The sequence below is a fragment of the Columba livia genome, chromosome 1, assembly GCF_036013475.1.
Source record: "Columba livia isolate bColLiv1 breed racing homer chromosome 1, bColLiv1.pat.W.v2, whole genome shotgun sequence".
Taxonomy (NCBI): domain Eukaryota; kingdom Metazoa; phylum Chordata; class Aves; order Columbiformes; family Columbidae; genus Columba; species Columba livia.
The window spans coordinates 92,466,590-92,487,273 of record NC_088602.1 but is presented as its reverse complement, the minus strand read 5'-3'; the positions used below and the strand labels follow the sequence as shown (position 1 = coordinate 92,487,273).

Here is a 20,684-nt window from a genome sequence, read left to right as displayed (position 1 = left end):
AAGCTCTGCAGACATACGCACACCCTTCCTGCATGCACAAGCACACTCGGTACCACCCAGCATAGCTGCCCTCTGCTCCTCGCCCGCACTTTCCAGGCCTTCATGGAGAAATGCAGTCAGTAGCTCAGCCAGAGCAGCTAAAGAGTTGGACAGATGGTAGTAAAGAGTTGGATGGGGAGTATAATTGTCACCCAGGGCAGTGCACACAGTGATTCTATGTGCTGCCTTGTGTGGGTGCTGCACCTTGTACGGGTGCACCAGCTGTACCCACCTGCCCTCTGCTTCCACAGAGTGTCTCTGAAAACCATAGGTCATTTGCCATCAGTGGTTTGAACGAGCACCAGCAGTGGTATGGAGGTACCACTGTCCCTCATGTCCCGACCTAGCTTGGGATCTGGGCCTTCTGTACTGCAAGCCTCTGTACAGCTCTGATGCTTATACATTTGACAGCTACACTCCTGGTCCTGGAAATAAAATAGCATCATGATCTATCAGCCTCAAATCTTGGGTTTGTTTTGATTTGGTTTTGTGTTGGTATTTGCTCCTATAAACACTATCTGTGTAGCTAAAGACTGACTAAAGATTGTGCTGTGCACTTCAATTAACAGACAGAATAAGTCAGCCCAGCATAAGACATAGACCTCATTTTGACTTCAGTGGTGTCCACAGCTGAACATGATGACAGATGAAAATTTCTTCTGAGTGTGTTGGCTCTTTAGGTGCCTGGGCTGTGGAAATGACACAGCTCTTTACATGTTCTCCCCACTTCTCTGCAAGGCATCCAGAGACAGGCCAAGCAGACCTGTGGTGGTGTGAGGGGGCTGAAGGTGTGTGCTTTAGCCACAAGCTGACCTGAGGTTCTGTTTAGTATTGCAGTTGAGAGAATTCGTAGCACACGTGTACAATGGTAGCAGGCATTATGCCACACCTGCTTTCTAGCAAAAAGCTATTTCTCACAGCCAAATTTACTGGACCCTTGGGGTTTCCTTGAAAATGAGCTGCTAGTATTGAGGATTTTCTGGGGAATGGAAATGGGGAGAGGCACCCTTGCTGAAACAATGTTTTATTGCAAAGTCCTGCCCTCATAAAGCAGAGGGAAGGGAGAGTAGTAGTTACAGCAACAGGCTATGGTTTGGCAGGGCATCGTCAAATTGACAAAGGTCACTGATTGCAACAGCTCCTCTGGGCAGGGCAGCTCACAGCTTCTGGTGGGGCTGAATGTCCACAGTAACACTAGTGGCTTCAAGTCTTGCTCTTTCTCCTTTCATATCCTAACTGTGGAGCGTGGCCTGTAAGCTGGATCCAGATCCTGACTGAGTCTCTAAGTCTGTACCGAAGGAACTGGTTCCTTCTTTCTTCATACAGTGCACTGCTAAGCTGTAGACCTTCTTGTTACAGGACACTATAGATGCTACTAGCTGGCAAGCATTCAAAGTGATTAGATTGATTCAGAAAAGAAAAATGTATCAAGAACATTTGAGTAAAAAGACATGCTCTCTCACAGCAGACTCCTGAGGATTATTCTGGGGAAGCATGACTACATGCTTGCCCCACTTTTATGTTTTTTCTTAGGCTTCCATGTTTGTCAATGATTTCTTCACTTAACAAAACCTCCCCACCCTGTCTGGTTAGAGGGAAGGAGAGGTAGAAAAGAGGACAGTGAGAAAAGAAAAAAAAGCATGTAGGAACCAACCTATTCAGTGGACAACAGAGAAAATAAAGGGAAGGATGTAAAGATGACCAGAACGCTCCTGTCAAACCTCCCCTTCTGGGGGCAAGAGTGCCATGACTTGATGGAGCTTCAGATAGAATGAGGTGAAACAAAAGGGGAGAGCAGGGGAGCATCTAGAGCCTTTCTAGGAGGCTCTTCAGGGCTCAGAAGAGAGATCACAACCTGCCATTCTCAGGGTGGTTGTGTGGCAGGGTGTCCCTCTTGCCACAGAAGGCTAGGTAGACTCATGGCTGACTCAGGACAGACATCCTTACATTGTTATAGTCCACTGATGCTCCAGAGTGGGCTTCAGTCCCGATTTTGATGGCAGCAGCATAGAATCACACCTGAGGGGTGGATCAGGACAGAGGTGCAGGGGTACTCAGGCCAGCTTTGGTACCTGCCCCCCCATGGGCTGCCCCTCCAGCACAGCCCAGACTGTAAGCAAGCCAGTTCTGCACTCCTGGCTCTAGTGAAGTCCACAGAGGCCAGTGGGGAATTTGGATGGAATGGAGTAAGGAGATCCTGAACTGGAACTGGAGTTACTGCCAATACTCACTTTTGCAGGGCCTGGTGTTGTTAATTCATGTCTGCAGACTTAGAGACTTGTTGCTGAAAAGTGGCACATATGAGTGAATCATCTGTTTTCATAACTCCTCAGCAAAACAAGTGATCTGATTCACACAAGCAGGAGTACTGCTGCGACTCCTTAGCAAGTATACGTATGAAGACACGTTTTAAAGCAATGCTGTTTAGAAGACAGGGACTGAAGTCAGTGATTAAATTCTAGCCCCCTCTGGTCTCTGAAAAATTACAAGACACTTCTGGGCCTTTCAAGTTAGGTTGGAAGAATATCCTCTTATTACTGAGCACTGCAGATCCTTACAGCAGATCTGTTATGCATCCAGTGAATTTATCTACACAGACGACTTCACCTGCTCCAGGACAACAAACTGTGCTTTAAACCAGCTTGCAGCCACGTGTGAAAGACTCTGCCTTACCTCACACTTGATCTCTCCCCTAGCAGGCGCACTTAGCCAGTGCCTCCTGAACAGCCATGAGTTGCTTCTGCTCAAGACAGACCTCCTTTGAAAGTCTGGCAGGTAGGTACCTACCCCTGCCCCGTTTCTCGGAGGCTGTGAGAGGAAGCACTGGCAGAGCAGTGTGCCTTCCCAGCAGGTACCCTTGGGAGTCTGTGACTGGCAGAAGCTGGGAATTAAAGTGCTTGCCAAATAGCATGCCTTGTCTCCCCCTGTCCAGAGCCTAGTGCAAACCAGTCCCTTTTGCACAGGAGCTGAATGAAAGTGCCTGCAACCAGCACAGTCTCATGTTAAACAACTTTGTGTTTAAAAATCTACCTTTGTCCATATGACTACATGCAAATGCATGCCTACATACAAACACACATGCTTATGTATTTTAATCCTTTCTGTCTGTAAAGGCTGTTAGAGTGCTTTACTAAGAAGCTGGGAGGAGAAATGGATTGGAGACCCCAAGATACAGCCTGGGGTTTGCAGAGACTGAGCTTAAGCTGGAAAGCCTGATAAGAGAGCAAGGCAGGGTGCAAATCTGTGATATTTAGTGCAGGAACAGAACAAAGCTCAACTCACTGCTTCATCTGATGCAGCATTCAGTGCGAGCTCAGCTTTCACTGCACTTCTTCCAGGAATGCACCAGCACCTCTTCTGACCCATGTACCTGGTGGGCGAATGCTGCTGGGCTGCTGGAGCTACCCCTGGCCCTGGAGCTCACATCAGAGGAAGGCTGCTAGCCGGTGGTGTGCTGCCTGGTAGGGCTCCATGTTCAAAACCTTGGTGCTAGTGAGCAAGCACATTGCTTGAGTGTAGCAGATGCCCCTCAGCCACATGAGTCCATGTGGCTTGGCCTCCCATGTTGGGAGAGAAGCGATCTGAGAGCTGGTCTTCTTGTCTTGTGGCACTTGAGCAGCTTTGTTACTGGTGGGGTCCAGGCACCAGCAACCTCTGCCGAGTGTCTGTGCCACATTACGCTGCACAGGTGGGAAGAGGAGGAGAGGATCCAGCATAAGTCAAGCCAGCATTAGCTGGTATGAACACATGGTCAGTATGGCTGGGTGCAACCTGCTGAGGAACTCAGCATTTTGCAGAAATCTCAAGTTAGGACTAGAACTGCTATGTATTTTTGGGTTTAATGCAGTCCATCGTTGCACGTTAAAAAAAGTGCTGTTTGTTTTTCCCAACCTGTAGACATCGATACAGCCTAGTAGAGATGCTCATTGCTCATACTTGAGACTTAGATGGAGTTCTGTGATCATGGAACCAGTTGATACTCTTCCCACAGTGACAGTGAAAGGGGAAGCACAGGCCAGCTCGCATTTGGTTGAAACAGAAAACCAGAGCAAGCATCCTACACAACCTCATGCAATGGCATCTTCTGAGCCCAACTCTGCTGTCAGAGAAAGTTACATTACACTGATATTTATTTTGGCAGAAAAAAATCTATGTTTTACGCACAACTATCCATAGAGGTGATTGAGGCCAAAGCGCATCCCGAGACCCCACATCACCCTGAGAACTCAAAAAAGTAAAGTGATCATTTCAAGCCCACTGACAAGGAAGGAAAACAAGTATGTCAGTACGTGAGTTAAGAAATAATTGCTTATTTAACCCGATATATGTTGCGTGAGCCCAGGCACATTTCCTCAGCCTTTCTTGACCTTGGGCCCATTTGCTTATATGGCTGCAATCCAGTTGCGCAAACTGGCCTTGCAATCTGCCCGCATTCAGCTCCTGCTTCCAGCAGAAACCCCGTTGCCTCTGGAGCAGCAGACGCCACCCACACGCACGCACCTTCCCCATGCCATTGTCTCTCCTGCTCCTTCCCTCATACCTGGCCTGGGCACCACATAGCAGCCACTGGTTTGGGGTGGGGGTAGGTGACATGCGGAGGGACCCAGCACCCCACCCCTGGCACCAGCCTGATTGGGATCCAGTGCTGACCCTGCTCCCAGTAGGGCTGTGTCCCTGTCATCTCCCATCTGGCACCAGCTCCCCCAGGAAGGCACTGGGAGTCGAGACGAGCTCCTCTTGCTGATCTGCTGGACCACACATCTTCACACACCCCCGGAGGGCTCCCAGGCCCAAAAGAATGCGTGATTTTAGATGTACCATGCACTACATAACTCTGTGAGTATTCCCATGGTCAAGAAGCACAGCGACTCTGTGGAGAAGGCAGCAGCATTCTTCCAGCTTTCCAAAATCAGCTGGAACCTTCCCATTGACATTAATCTCAATTTAGGAAGGCAGCTGGGGTGCAATTAAGTACAGCCTTGTTGGAAGTGGCTCTTACGTACTCGCCTAACTTTAAGCAAATGCTTAAGTGCTATTCTGAATAAAGACGATTTCCTGAACTAGAGCCTCTGCTGGGAACTGGAGTGGATCCAGAAGAAGGTTATTCTGGGTAAGCTGCCTGAGGGATTTCAACAGATAGTTTTGTGCATCTATATAACGCCCTATCTGGAGAATGAGAGAGTAATCTTTTAATTGGATTCCATATGATTAATTACCCTCCTGAATCTGCTAGTGTCCTGCACTCTAGAAACTATGTTCTGGCATCTCCATTGAAGGCTTCAGTAAAAGCTAAAGTAAAGAGCTATGGACTGCTGATTCACCTTAGATTTCAAAAATACTGTGAATGTGGTGGCCAAGAACATACACTGCAAGTATTGTGGCATGACATGTACATTTATCCCACCAAAGTTATGGAAGTGCATTTTAGTTCTGCTTTCTTTTAGCTCCAGAATGATATAATGTACAGTTACTCAACGTGCCGTCTTTGAGAAAGATGAGTTTAGCATTTCTGCTGCTGCCTTTCACTGGACATTTCTGAGATGAAGAAAGAGGAGAAAATACCATTTTCATAAAAATTCAGTCACTTTTAAAATAAATCTGTCTTTTCATATGGCCCAAGAATGTCCTGCACAACTGGAGTGCACACACCTTTTTGTGTGTATAAGCATGTTATTGTTGTGGCTTGTGTAAGAATGTGTTCACAAAACTTCCATCTCATCTTGGTACCTCGCCCTGCTTCTGCATTGACCCAGTTTGTTCGAAGGTCTCATTGTCTCAGTGGGGTAATCACATTCCCCATGCTGGTATCTCCTGGATGGGGATGAAGCTGCCCAGAGCAGCGTGGAGGCACCAGAGCACAGCAGTCTGTGTACAGGCTGCCAAAGACAGGTCTGGATATCAATGTCAAGAGCTTTTGAGGACAAGGGGAATCTTTGTATTCCAGTCTAACATGTTAAATCAAACTCCTGTTTTTCACTCTTCTGCAGGGATTACCATATGTCATGCACTTGCAATGCAGAGATTTACTGTTACCATCACTCCTCCATCACAACCCAGTGTTTGGGGCATCCTTCCAGCCTAAAAGCAGCACTGTGCCTGAGCTTGGACCCTGGTACATTCAACAGTGCGCTAGGCTCACACACCTGTATGTGAACTAAAGGGCCAGATGTACTGACCAACAAGGTATCTGTATGATGGAGGAGAGAAGTCTTAAGACACTTACTTGGGTGCAGTGTGACTATGCATTATCTAACTCGGTGAGGGTGATCTTGGATCTTCTTTTTAAAGTACTTACTGCTATTGTAATGGCAGAAAAAAAAAACAACACTACAAGGTTCCTAAGGTAAATTAGCTACAATAGACACAACCAGATTTCAGCTAAAATTTAGCAGTTTGGTCCCACAAACACGGAAGATCATAGTTTGCAGTCAAGTGGGTGTTTATTTGTCTGTCTCCTCATCTGTTCCAGGTGCTTTCAGAGCCAAGGAACTTCTGCTTGTTGTCCTTAGGAAGCTGGGAGTAGGTAGACTACAAGGGACAGACTGCATGCCTGGTTTTGTGCATCTCCACTGAAGCTAGCTTGAAAGACACCCTGAGCAAAAGAAACATCACTCATCTCTCTTTTTCCTGCCATTGAAGTTCTTCAGCGTAGTATCACACCTGCTAAACAAGGACCTTATATAGGGTATTTTTTAAAAGGGAAATTGTCCATTTAATCAAAGGCCCTTTAAAGAAAAGCAACATTGGAGGTAAGGGAAGAGTAGACAGAAAGGCATACATAGGACCAGTCTAAATGATGGAATCTATATGATCTAAAGGACAATGTTTTGCCTTGTATCTTTTACAGTGATGACGGGAGAAGCTGTCTCTTTTAATGCTCATGAAAGAAAACAATTCTCGGGCAGAAGCACCATCTGCTGGTGGACACCAATTCTAGTACTTCACTTAGAAAGTCTGCAGTGAAACTAGCTTAAGAAACCACCTCAGAGAGTATTAGAAGTGCTTAAGGGGCATCTTTGATACCTTTCTCCAAATCCTAAATGTGATATTCACCCGTTTTTCACGCCAAATCTCTCATGGCACTGTGTTACTCCAGCTGCCAGCTAAGAGGTTTCACAAGCGGATATTTGCTTTGACATAAGTGAAACATTTCCTGTGTTTAGAAGAGGACCAGGCTTTCAGCCTCCACTCAGTAAAGTCAATACAAGAACTTTCATGGCCTCCCGAGTACCACAAGTGTTTCTTCAGTGAGAGCAGGAAATGCTTCTTAATGTTGAGCTGCCAAGGCTGCATGTGTCCCCTTTGTCTATGAGGGTCTTGGTTTTCAGCAAATGGAGATTTTTCTCTGCTCAGAAACATGGATTAAAGGCAATGTATCCTGCAGGCTTTCAAGAAAAGGTTAAGATACAGGACTGAAAGGGTGACTACATTTCACCCACTGGATGTGCTTAATCATTACTAATTTCCTTGTGTTTCAATCTGAAGGGACAGTGGAAAATACTGTCCTATATGTTACCCAGGAAATGGTTAGTGAGCTTACAAAGGCACAATGTTGAGTAAGCTTCCTATGTTCCTTCATTAAAAATTTACTCCAATGACATAATTCAGGAGCCTTGCTTGACAAGGATGCAGAGCTGACCTTTCTGACCTCAATTACCTCGACTCAGGCAGGGTTTAACATATAAGTCCAGATCTGGATTCAAATACTGCAGATCATTCATACATCTGCATATCTGTATAAAAAGCTAAACTTCGACTGTGTATATTCCTCCCTGTTAGTATAGTCACATTTGATACCAGATCTCACTGCTGATCCTGGCCTGCAGTGAAAAATGAAAAAGTTTCTTACAGCAAACTGATCTTCCTCCAGAAGGACCCCAAACATTCAAAATGTAATAATGTGGATGGGTTGGCTCAAGAAAATAAAGCATGAATTGGAGGGGTCCCCATTTCTGGGGTTTGATTTTACCAGCCCTCATTCAGAAATATATTACACATAATTAAAATAAAAAGAGTTTCTGTAGCTCAGGGGTCACCTGGAGTAATTTCATCTTCTCAAAAGGGAAGTCTCAAACCTCTCAGCAAAGATAACTTTCTCTTAAAAACTGATCTGTAAAACTTACTTATTTTTTTTCTCCTTTCTTTATTCAGATTTTTGTTATGATGAGTAAGTACTCCCTTCATTGCTGAGAATTACCATGAAGCTAACACACCACTGAAGTGCTCAAAAATGGGCTAAAGAGTGATGTGTCATTTGTGCATCTCCTTATCAAGAGGACCAAGCCTGTGGGGAGAAGATTGCTCACATTTCTTACTTCAAAGGCTCCATATCAGTCTGCATTTGGCACAAACCACAAAGCTGTTTGCTTGACCTGCAACTCTGGCTAAACATCATGATAAATGGAGGGGAACCCGATTAGGTATAAAAGTATCTGGGTCACTTTTGACAGTTAAGTAAAAGCAGATTTAATCTCTTCCAGAGACATTTTTTTTTTCCATATATCGAGACAATGGGACATCCTTCCTTTTTTCTCATGGAGCACATGCACCACAGAGGATCCAGGTTCCACCAGCTCCAACTGGCATTGTTGCTCTAAATACCATTTCCTATTTGAAGGGCTAAACTGAGGTCTTGTTAAAGAAGAAAAATGTTTATCTTTTGCTTCAAATATCAGTCCAGTAACAAAAGTCCAGGTCAATACCCTATGGTGACCCAAATTGGGTTCCTCCTAGTTTGTTCATGTACGCAGCTGAAAACTATGAAACAAACAGGCAGGACATAAAGAAATGGCCAAATAGGAATAAGTGATGCTCTAATCCAATAAGTTACAGGCATTTTGCTTATTTGTCTTGTACTGATAGATACACTTCTGTCTTGAATTCTCAAAGGTGCTTTAACCACAACATCAGCTCCATCTTACAGTGACCACTCTTTTTTGCTGGCATCTTTCGATAGCCCAAATGTATCTTAAAGCTCACATTTTAGAAGAAAATGCCTGAAAATACAGATACAGTTTTGCTTATATAAATCTAAACAATGTGAAAGCTTCCAGATGCACTGCATGTGGTGTGAGATTTTCTTTAATAAGTTGGAACTTTGAAGGGAGCCTTATCTCACCAGGCGGGAACAGCATGAGCCGTACCTTGCAGCACCCTGCAGCTGATACAAGGCTAAGGAAGGGTGAGAACATTGTTTCTGAAGGACACAGACACATGCTGCCCAGAGATAGAGCCTGGCTACTGGCACAGAGCTGCCTCTAGGTGTGCCATCCCAGGAGGTCTGCATTTGCAGGACTGCGTGCGGTGCTCTGTCCTAGCATCTGTGGGCCTTTTTCTGGTAAAAGGACCACCATGGATTTGAGCAGTTCAAATGAAAACATGGATTTGCTGGCTGTCTTTCAGGAAAGCAACTGAAAGTGTAGACCTTCAAGGATATTGTGGTAATACTAATTAAAATCAGTGGGAGCTAGGAACCAAAATAGTTTTGAGAAGCTGAGTGGTTTGTTTTGTCACTGAATGACTCTGTGGTGGGACAAGAGGCTGAACCTAGGTCTTCTCAGCTGTGGCTGTCTCTGCTGACCCACTGACCACTGATACCTTTGATGTAGAGACTGATTTATGAACCCCATCCTCCACAGAACATGCATCAAAATTCTCGTTGTTATACAAAGCCCCACCTTACACCTAACATCCATGCTACATGCACGATGTAAGTCTGCTTGAGAGTCCCCACAAATCTGACAATATGTCCTAAAATTGCACTTGCTCTTTTCAACAAGGATTCCCATTATTAATTAATAGATGAGTGGCATTTTTAATTGGTCATTAATATCACATCATAGGTGGCTGAAGCTCACATAATGAGATGAATAAGGACCAAAGGCTCGTCTGAACAGTCCTGAACTTTGTGGAACTGGAGATCAAATGCTGTGTCAGGCATCATGAATAATGGATTGAAACCAACTATCCCATTTAACAGGAGGAATTCAGGAGCTCAGAGCCATCTTTGCAATAGAACATGATCCTGGTTTGTAACACTGTGTACCTGAATTCTTCCTAGTTTAACCAGAGCCCCAGAACAATGGGGTTCCTTTAATCAGGGACATGCATGAAACGTGTATGCAGAACCCGGATCAAGATTCACAGCCTGCATGGTATTGCAATGAGAACTAGGCAGAAAACAATAATCCCTTTATGAAATCTAGTTACCTTCCACCCCAGAATAGAAATCAAAGATCTCATTTTCCTCTTGGAAAAGGAATGGAGTCTTGGGCAGGAGGGTGAGGAAAGGAGGAGGAGGCCCAGGGCCAGCCTGCACAGTGCCTGGGCTACTGAGGAGTTGTGAGATGGGTCTGTCAACACCTCATCCAAACATCAAATTCTTAAGTTTTGACAAGCCGGTGAACTCCTTGTTTTGTTCTGTGTCTTCAGCCAGCTGTTGCGGTGATGGATCCAGCCTACAGAGACAGTGCTGAGGAAACACTACTGTCATGTTCTGGAGAGCACAGCACACTCCAGCACAACACTTTCCCTCTGCAGCTACCACACAAGGCTTGACAGAAACTCCTGGCTGTGCATGTGAACTAGTTCAGAGGCAGACTAATCCAGAGGTTAGCCCATGGATGACAAAACCTTGTGCTCACTTAGGGTTTGCTCTGATTCGAAAAGCAGGATAGCAGAACCTGCAGTGGAATAGCGCGCATCTGAGCTTTGCCTAGTTGAGTTAATGAAGAATTATTTGCTGACACAGTAACACATGGCCACTGTTCCAGCTAGATGATAAACCATAGGGTATGAGGAATCAGTTGTCCAACTTCTTTTTAACGTAGGTATAATCTGTGTATGAGTTATCTATTGAAGATGGGATCTAAATCTAGGAGAGTCCAACAGCCTGTTGAGGAAATTCACATGGAAGGGCAGTTGCAGCTTTACAAGCCTGCTGGGAACACTGAGGTGTATGAAGGGGGACAGCTTGCATGGGAATAACACTCTCAGTTAGGCTGATGCTCATAGAGATGCTTGCACAAGTGGGATTACTCTGGAGGCAAACACCAAGCCTAGGCTGGTGTCTTGTACAGATTGAGACAGGCAGAAGGAGGCACGATTTATGCTGGCTGGAGACACACTTAGCCTTTCCTCTAAATCCATCTGAGCAGATAAAGGGCAGAGCTGCCAGGTTTCAAAGTGCAGAAAAGTGAATCAGTACTTTTCCTCTTTGCAAGCTGGTCAGCATGCGAGTTTGGCCACCCAAAAGGCTGGCACCTAGGGCCAGATAACCCTGTGAGTTGGCACTTTTATTTACTCGCCCACGGTGACACGCAGATGGGTCTTCACTCTTTCTCTCTGCCTGCATCCAGCGAAGGAGAATGCAAGTCAGAGCTCTGTTCGTCCACGGCGGGTGCCGTTTTCAGGAGCGACCACACCGTGTCCCCACAGAGCTGTGCTTCCATCCCTCCACCTAGCAGCAAAAACACGTCCAAATCGTAGCTCATCTGCATGCCCATAAATATACCCCCCTCCAGCGCTGCTCTAACCCCTGCTTACATGGTTAGAGCTGGCAGGAAAATGACTCTGACCTTCAATTGCGACCAGTCCACTCAGTTCAGGCCTGGTCAGGCGAGTACAAATAGTTGTAAAAACAAATAAATAAATAAACCAAACAAAAAAAAAACCAAAAAACACAAACCCCACACCAACAACATGTAAAGGTCAAAATTCAAGGGCTGCTGCTTGTTACTAAGATACAACACCAGAAACCTTTCTTGTTTGCATAATACATTTTGTGCTAAGATCTGAAATGTCCTGAAAATAAAGGTAAGCACCACTTGCCCCATTTCACAGACGGACAATCAAGCCAATTGCCAAGCCCACACAGAGGCGTGCAGCAGACCTGAACCCAATTAGGCTCATGTCTGTCTAGGCTCATCCCAAACCCATGTGATAATGTGACAATGTGGTTGTTTTTTTTTTCCCCTCTGCTCTTAAAGGTTACGTCACCCTGGATAAAGGATGGAGGTGAAGCAGCTCCCACCTTGACACCAAGCTATGCCTGTTGTGTCCTGTTCGGCTGGCCCTGCAAGGTGGGAGCAAGCAGCCTCCCTGACCTCCCCAGGCACACACACCTGAGACTACCCCAGCACATACAGAAATGAGCATTTCAGAAGGACCGACCCCACTACAGCAACCTTTAGGAGACCTCCATATTTGTGTAACCAGTCGCACACAGGACTGCAGCATTTCTAGAAGACCAGAGTTTGCCAACAGGAGGGCAGAGCAATGTGAGCAACTACACCCTCCCACTTCTTGTCCCTTCAAACACAGCATGTCTCTTCAAAAACTGGGCACTGCAGGTAGGACATAGGGTCCTGTCATCTACGTCTCTGCAGCCAGGCATGCCAACAACCTGACACCCAAGGGTGGGGTTCTAGGGCCAGATAAGGCCCGCCTAGTCCTCACTAAATGGGTAGGAGAGGTTGAGGGGAATGGGGAAAGAAACACATGCAAGGCTATGATTTCACAGAGCAGAGCTGCAGTAGCCATGGGGTACACAGAGATCCCTGGCCAGATCAGCCACTTTGGGAAATGCAAATTAGAGGGCAGTTCCAAAGAAAGGGGAGAAAGCTAAAGGATGCTTTCAAGGCCAGAAGCAGGAACAACTGCTCAAGATAGGGAAAGATACTTCTGCCTCAAGTATGAAGACTTTCAGGAAACCCACAGACAAGAAAGCCTTTGGATGAGAGGATAGCTTCTTACCTGCCAGCAGGCTGCAGCAGATCTGAAGGAAAACAGTTCTCAGAGAGGATGGCAGTGAAATGTTCATACATCCATGTGACAGTGGGCCTCATCTTACTACAGGTACACCACCAGCCTGGCAGCAATAGTCACTCCTTGGCTAGGATCATTGTTTCCTGGCAGCAAGCTGTCTGCCCCTAGGGCCAGACCACCAGCCCTGGCTCAGACAGACACCCATGCCTTCCACCTACCAAGGTCACACCACCAGCCCTTCCATCAGTCAGTTCAATTGGCATCAAGGACTCTTCCACTAAGGAGTTACCAGATAACACTGCCATCCTTGTTGCTCCAGAATAACTTGCTGGGAACTCCCCTCTTCCCCAGGATGACCCGCAAAAATATGCCCTAAGCAGCAAAAGAAGAGAAACAGTGAGTCTAGTTTTGAGCAATGTAATTTTACGCTGGTGAATCATGGTGGAGGAGCCCAAGAGAGAGTCATGGGACACACCCCCACAGCACTAGCTGCACAAGTGAAAAGATCCTGGGACGAGACCCAAACACAAATGTTCACTTCCTCCTTCATCACATAGGTTTAAAGTCATAGCAAAGCAAGGACTCCTGCCCTGCATGTGCCATTCTAGTGGAAAAGATTGTGTTACTGAGGAAAATCATAGCTGCCCTGGTCTCCCTCACCCAGTGCAGGCAAGTTGCCTCACAGTTTTACCACTGAGGGTGCAGTCTGCTCACCATGGGCAGTACATGTGCATCTAGGCCTGAATTGTGGAAAAACCCTGCATCCTACCCTCCCCAGCAGACCAGCAGGCAAAAGCTTGACTGCCAGAAGATCTGAAATTGCGTTAGGGAGGTCATGGAGTGAACTAGGGAGAGTAAATGGTCCTGAGGTCAAGTGGTACCTCTTGCAGGAACAGTGACCATACAGAGCTGGATGACTGCTACCACAGAAAATGCCTGCCAGAAGTTGAACAGCAGTGCCGAGAGTCCTCCTGGTAAAAGGCAAGGAAGGAATGGGCTCTAGCTATCAAATCCAATGGGATTTCTTCTTTTAGGTCACCTCACTCCCCTGTGGATCAGCCTATTTCTGTTTTGGTCAGGTCGGTCCAACAGCGTGCTCCTTGAGGACCCATAAACATGGGTCCAGAAAATCATCCTGGCAAAGTGGTAGGAGGCTCAACCCTATGTTTTCAATGTCAATGCTGAGCCCTTAAACCAGAGGCAATCAGATCATCAGGATTGAGGAACTCCTTGAAATGGGACAAGCAGGGTAATTGAGGGCCCTGGGACTCTGTTTCAGGTCTATTTTTTCTCAGTCATCTTGATTTTTATCATCTTTAGGGAGAGATGCCTTGTGCACCTTCTTCTACAGGCTCTGATGCCACAGACTTCAGCAAGCAGAAGAGGAGATAGCCCTTAGCCTGGAGTCACTGCCATTAATAGCTGACAGAGGAATCTGAGGTCTGACTTACAGCTTGTTTGAGAAAAAAGGCCAGGCCAGCATGTGGCTTGTGATTATGCTCCCAGCCTTTCCTTCAGTATCGTGACCCATCTCTTCTGGGTACAATGAATATGAATGACCTCCAGGATTGCACATTGCCCCGGTGATTAATGAGGAGCTTTTTTTCTCTGTGTGATGCCTCATGTGAGCTTCCTCGGCCCCTTCCCCTGTGGTTAAGCAAGGGCTGCATGGTGTGTGTGAGGTGGTGGGATCTTTATGGCAGGCCTGTCACTGCTATTGGTCCTCTCTCCACCTTCTCCCCCCCTGTATTGAGCCTGGACTACAATACTTGCAGCTGGAGTTTCTCACTACTACAAGCTGGACCCCAGCATAAGGGGAGGTGTAGCGGGCATAGCACCAAGCAGCCTGTATTTCTTCCCTGGGATTGTGCTTCCTCCATGGAGCTAGCGGTCTCAGTCGTGGCTTTCAGAAATTACTTCTCACCAGCAGCTTCTCTGTGTGAGGCCGATGAAGATTGCTGGCACTTGACCACAGGAAAAGGCTTTCCACTTGACAACCAACAAGTATTTTTACAACACATGCCTTTCTCTGGACTCGTTGACCTGTAGGAGGGTCCTTACCTCTGTCCCTTGCTGTCTCACCCCATACGCAAAGCACCTCCACGATGTCCCACCCCTGTCTCCAGTTGAACAGGACAGCTGCTTAACCCTGGGGCAGGCTGGCGAGGAAGGTGCCCCTGGCCTTGTGCTCAGCTGATCTCGCAAGCAGCTCTCAGGTGCCCAAAGACACATTTGGCAGGAGCTCAGGATGTGACTGAACTCCCCATGGCCATCTCGGTGGAGGCTGTGGAGGGTCACACAGCACTGATAAAGATGAAAGAGGAGATAATCGCATAATGGAGGCTGATATGTCAACAGCCAAGAGAGTAAACACTTGGCATGAGTAGTGGGCAGAGGACTTCCAGGAAGCACAGCACAAGACATGCGGTTGGCACTTCTGACTGGGGTGTGCAAGGGCCACCTGCGGTGACCAGAGAGGCCCAGATGCAACCAGACCTTTTGTGATTCCCTTATTTGGGTGACAGCATAGGGCAACATACGTCCTGCCTATGAGCTCAAAAAGCGGGGAGATGCTTTGCTGTGTCCTGGGCAGCGGGAACAGAAAAGTCATATATCCAGTGTATGGCCTTCCTGACCTTCACAGTGACACTGGCCACACTGCAGTGACCTGCTGTGCCACACGGATGTGGCAGCATCAATCTGCTCACTGAGCTGCATGGAAAAATCAGACAGCAGGCCTGCTCTGCCAGCAGCCATGGAGTCATAGGATAATTCAGGTTGGAGGTGACTTCAGGAGGTCATCTAGTCAAGCCTCACACTCAATCATGGTCAGCTAAAAGGGTGTGCATGAGGCAGATAAATTGAGACTGAGGATGAATTTTAAGGGGACTTGACTGAAATACTGCAGGGATTTGTGGGAGAAATGCCATACACTGTGGATTGTCATACAGGGAGACAGATAGGGTGCTCTAGTCCTTCACTGGAGCACCTCAAAGAGTGATGCAGGTACATCTAGGGAATTTGTTCATTCGCTGCTTCTGCTCTGAAATTACTGCTGGAATGACTGACTTATCCTTACTGAAAGCATGTGGCTTCATGGCTGCAGGACCACTTTGCTCTCTAGTTGAGCACATGCCTGGTGTCAAGCCTTGTACCAGAGCTCCTACCTGCAACTTCTTAGAACTTCCACTGCTGCTGGAATCTACTAATTTCTTACTAATTGCTTATGACTGCTCAATAATGCAGGCAACCTAAAAGTGTCTTCTCAGCAACAGAAGCATTAAATTTAATTTTAAAGCTTCAAACATTGTCCATGCATGTCTGTCTCCCCAAAACAATGAAAAAAACTCACCTAGAACTTGTAATTGCTCTCAGTGCTGAGCAAGCCTGCCTTGCTTACTGTCCCGTGTGGTGTCTGCCAGTGAGATATCTGTGACTGCAGTCTGCACTTTCAGCAAAAATAGTGATCTCCCTGGCTTTCTTGACTTGCCCATTGTGTGGATGTAGCCTCTTCACAGCTTGTAGCTCAGGGATTATTTCTTAGGAGTTCCTGATATGTGAGCTAAGAAAATGCTCCTGTGGAATTATTATATTTGTTTTCTTTTTTTTTTTTTTCTTAATGGCTTGGCTATTAAACTAAGACAACTTCTTCATGCAGGTAGTAATCCAATAACCAGATGTAGTCACACAATAATTATCTCTGTAGCCAGATTTCATGTAGGATTTGTAAACTACTACAGGCCAGCTCTAAGCCCCCTTCCAGATCAGGTAGGTGTTTTAATCAGGAAAAAGAAAAGTAATGGCACAAGAAAGATACCAGCTCTTTTAATACCACTCAGTTCTCCTTGTTCAACTGGACAAAAAACTCCTTTACACACAAACTTATTCTACACGTTCTGAGAGACTGATTTAACATGATTAGAAATTTAGCTTCAGCATTTCTGGATCCCTGGGGACAGAGCTGTTAATACAGCTCCAAATTTTGTGTTACAAGGGCAAAAAGAGACGGAAATTAGTTGTCAGAAGTTGGAGTGACTGGTCATTTGCGGTCTGATCCTGCAGGCTGTTGAACATAAACAGTCCCCTATAGACACCAGGAGACACAGAGATGAGTTCAAAAGGCAGGGTCTGTAACATATGACTGGACTCTCTACCGATTGTGCCTGTCAAATTTCAGCCTTCAGCAGATTTGCTGTTGTCCTTCTTAGAAATGTGGTCAGATATTTTTCTTCCCAAGCCAGAAAAAATGTAGGGGTTTTTTCCACTCTCCCATAATGTAAAAGGGACTAGACATCTTTGTTAAAACTTCCACTCACACAGGCAAATTTAACCTCCAGGCAAACACCAACAATGGAAAACTCCAACTCCAAAGGTGAGTGTTTTGGAAAGTTAGGAGAGTGTGAAAAATAGGGCCCATAATGGAAACAATTCCTGCAACAGTAGGCAAATGATTGTATTACCATATTGGACTCCTTTCCACAGTGTTTCATGTTTCAAGCCAACCCTCTAACGTACAGTGCACTGAAGACAAACAAAGCCAATAATGAACTGACCAAAATTCAATGTTATTCCAAGAAACATAGTTGAGGTGAAGTAAGTTATGTGGAATGGAAGCTGAGGTTAAGTGAACACAAAGACAAAGGAATTTGTGCAGTTTGGGGAATGTGTAGTAAATATCTTTGCCTTTGCATCTGGTACAAATTGGAGATTGCCATGCAGAAAGTGCATACCCTGGGCCAAAACAGTGGTTGGTCTTAAAAATATTTCAATTGTCTTCAAAAACTAAATATTGTTTCTCTAGGATTTGTGTTTGTGTAGCTTCAAGATATTCCATAGGGAACTCTGTAGCATGCCAATGTTAAGATAAAATTACCCTACTATCTGGGCCAGAGCTGAAAAGTTTAAAAGACAGGCTCCTATACCCTGAGCCACGGTCCCTGGTGAGACTCATGGAGATGGCACTTCCAGAGAAAGGTGTCGGTTGAGGAGGAGAAAGTGCTCCCCATTCTACCTTTCTAACCGACCCTCTTCTTGTCAGTTGTCTGCTTGACAGCTTTTTTTTAAACCATGCTCTCTGCAATTTGTTAGTTTGCCCTTTTCTCTACACTCCTTCACTGAATGGGAAAGGACAGAGCATGAGATCCATAAGCAATGGCCAAAATGCTATTTCAAATTGCAAATCCCTTTTAGGTGCACAGCTGAACTGAGTAACTTTTTCTTCCCTTGGGCTGGGCACTCCTGACTCTGCTGTTAGTTGTCCTCTCTGATTTTGAAATATTTTTACTTCACAGCATGAGCTGCCTTATGCTCAGTAGCCGAAGAGATGCTTGGAGCCAACAATGCGGGGCTTGTACTTGAGACAGTGACATGGGGAGATGAATCCTGTTAACTTTAGTAAATACAGTACGGATACCTGCATAAAACTGGTCACACTAGGCAGGAAGAAAACAAGTGATTTTAGGGTGTGACTCATCTAGCCTAAAGTAGTCATTGATTGAGGATAAGATGAAATGTGTTCTGCAAGTGCCTACTTGTCCTTATTGACTGTGAAGGTTACATAGGGTGACTAGACCTAGTGGAAATACCTACGTTGTCAATATCTGCACGTGACCAGACAGATCCCAGTGCTGCTTTCTGGTGGAGTCAGGACACTGACTGCATCTCACAGACACTGTCCTGATTTTCAGTGTCATAAACCAGTGTGTTACCATTACTGACTTCTGTTCCTCCTTCAAATGCAGGAAAAACTTTGAAGCATAGGAAGGCCGTGACAGCTGGAAAACATCTGCTGGTTTCTAAATGAAGCTGTGGAGCATTTCAAAATCATAATTTATTGATGATTTCTTCAGCATGACAAGTATGAACATAACCTGCTAAAATGACCACACTCCTTGCTCTAGGAACCTGGGTTCTGAGTTTTGTGTGAGACAGGAAAGTCTGAGCCCAGGAAGGAAAAAGAACATGTATGGAACAAGAACATAATAAAGGAGAGACAGGAGGAGGAAAGAAGAGATATATGTGTGCAAATAAATCAAGAGATGCAGGAATGAAACAGAAAACCACAGAGAAATATGAAAGGACTGTCTCTGCGTAAGCTTTCCCTAGTCCCAGACATCTGGTATTTCCAGGAGGAGTAACATCATACCCTGTCTGAGGAAAATGGCAGTATGCTCCTAAAATGTAGCAGGGTCATTAGAGATCAGAAGGTTTCCCATTTGCTACTGCTCCTCACTGTCTTTATCAAAAACACCAGATGACGATGTCCTCTGAGATCCAGATGATCTCCACTCCTTCTCACCCTGTCCATTACAGCTCTTTCTTCCTATTTTTTTTCTGGTTTTACAATTTTCCTCTTTCCTCTGCACTTCATGGCTCCCAAAAACCACCAGATTTGAATCCATGCCTACAGCAGGTCCCTCTGTCCTATACAATGCTAAACTCTCTAAATCCTCCATGACAGAAGGCCAGGCCATGCTTTCTTTCTCACCTTGGCAGCTTCCTTGTGCCCTCACAAGCCTGGGCATCAGGCTTATAGGTACTGTACATCCAGCAAGTCTTGTTTCTCTCTGCCTTCAAGAATTAAACAGCCCCGCCATTGCTAAAGAATTGGATGCCGGAGGAAGTGTCTCTCCACAGTCTGGGGGTCCAGGATAGCAAGGGATGAAAATGTTTCTTTGTCTCACATTAATTACACAGCTGTTTATTTCTAGGTCATTGCAGACCCCTACATGTCCTGTTCCCTTCTTCAACTGCTCTTTTGTTCTGCTTTTGATTTCTACATCTCTCTGTGGTGAGAGTTGTGCTAACACAGAGGTCTTGCCTGTTCCAACACTTTCAAGCCTTCAGCCCATGCTGCAGCCCCTTGAGGTGGGTATACACAAGTGCAGCTGTTCAAACTGTGTGTCCCTACCGCAAGGATGGGGACAAGGAAGTTTGGGAAACCAGCAGAGGTATGGGAGTCTATGGGAAGTTTGAGAGGTCTCTGTCTCTTTCTCATTAATTCTTCTGTCCTCTCTTCCCAGCACATGTGACTTTCTTGAGGTACCAGGACAGGAAGGACTCCACCATGCAATGATGGCACAAGTTACTGCTGGCCTGGATCCCATTGTAGCAGAAGGATGGGACACAGGGCACAAGAAAGGGGTCACTTGCGCGATCTGCTTTTACAATTGCCCATTTCCACTCCTTTCTCTTTCACTTCACTGAGAACACAGGACCCTGTCCCCAGGCTGCTCCTCTTTTGACCCTTTTGCTCCATGTGTGCACACCCAGACGTTTTCTGGTCTAATCATACTCCTCTGCATGCACTGCTGTCACCACAGTCTAGTTTAGGCCTGTCATTTCCCATCTGCTCTCCCTGTACGGTCTTTCAGGGTTGATGACGCTCCCTTCACACGGAGTGCCTGCTTGTTTCAGTTGTTCCCAGAGCACAGCACAGGGGTAATAATGGCTGGAAATGGCTAACATTTCCTCCACTGGTCTTTGCCTGAGTTTGAGATGTGTGTCTCTTCCCTTGCAGAGGCCAAGATTTTGCCTCACAGTTGAGTGTGGCTGTAAGAAGTCACTGTCCTTCAGGCCAGTGGACTGGCTGCACAGAAGAGAAACCAGGATCAGATACTATAGATAGCTTGTGTTTCACCTCTTTCCTCTTGGACCAAAGCTCCTGTGTCCTGACTAGCTGCCAAACGCACTTTTGCATTCCCTCAGCCACTCAAGTGACCCCTCATCTCCATGAGCAGATAACATCCCAGGGCCTCAGGAAAGCCATGCTGGCTGGTTGAGGAGTAGAACAGCAGAAGCCTTCCCTGTGGACAAAGTTGTGAAGGACTGGAAGGAAAAAGGGTTGATTCAGCTTCACAGTTTGTTGGTCAAGGCCAAAT

The 20,684-nt window shown here is 46.0% G+C and overlaps 1 protein-coding gene across 4 annotated transcripts in view; it reads right to left on the bottom strand.

Annotated features, from left to right (window-relative positions):
* Positions 1 to 20,684, bottom strand: part of KCNE2 (potassium voltage-gated channel subfamily E regulatory subunit 2) — a 95,752-nt gene that overhangs the window by 19,955 nt on the left and 55,113 nt on the right. For 2 of the 4 annotated variants that reach the window (XM_065067259.1, XM_065067266.1), the window contains exon 1: positions 1 to 20,684. This exon is cut by the window's left edge. The exons of the other annotated variants lie outside the window; for them this stretch is intronic. The gene's annotated coding sequence lies outside the window, so the exon portion shown is untranslated. 4 annotated transcript variants of the gene reach the window in all.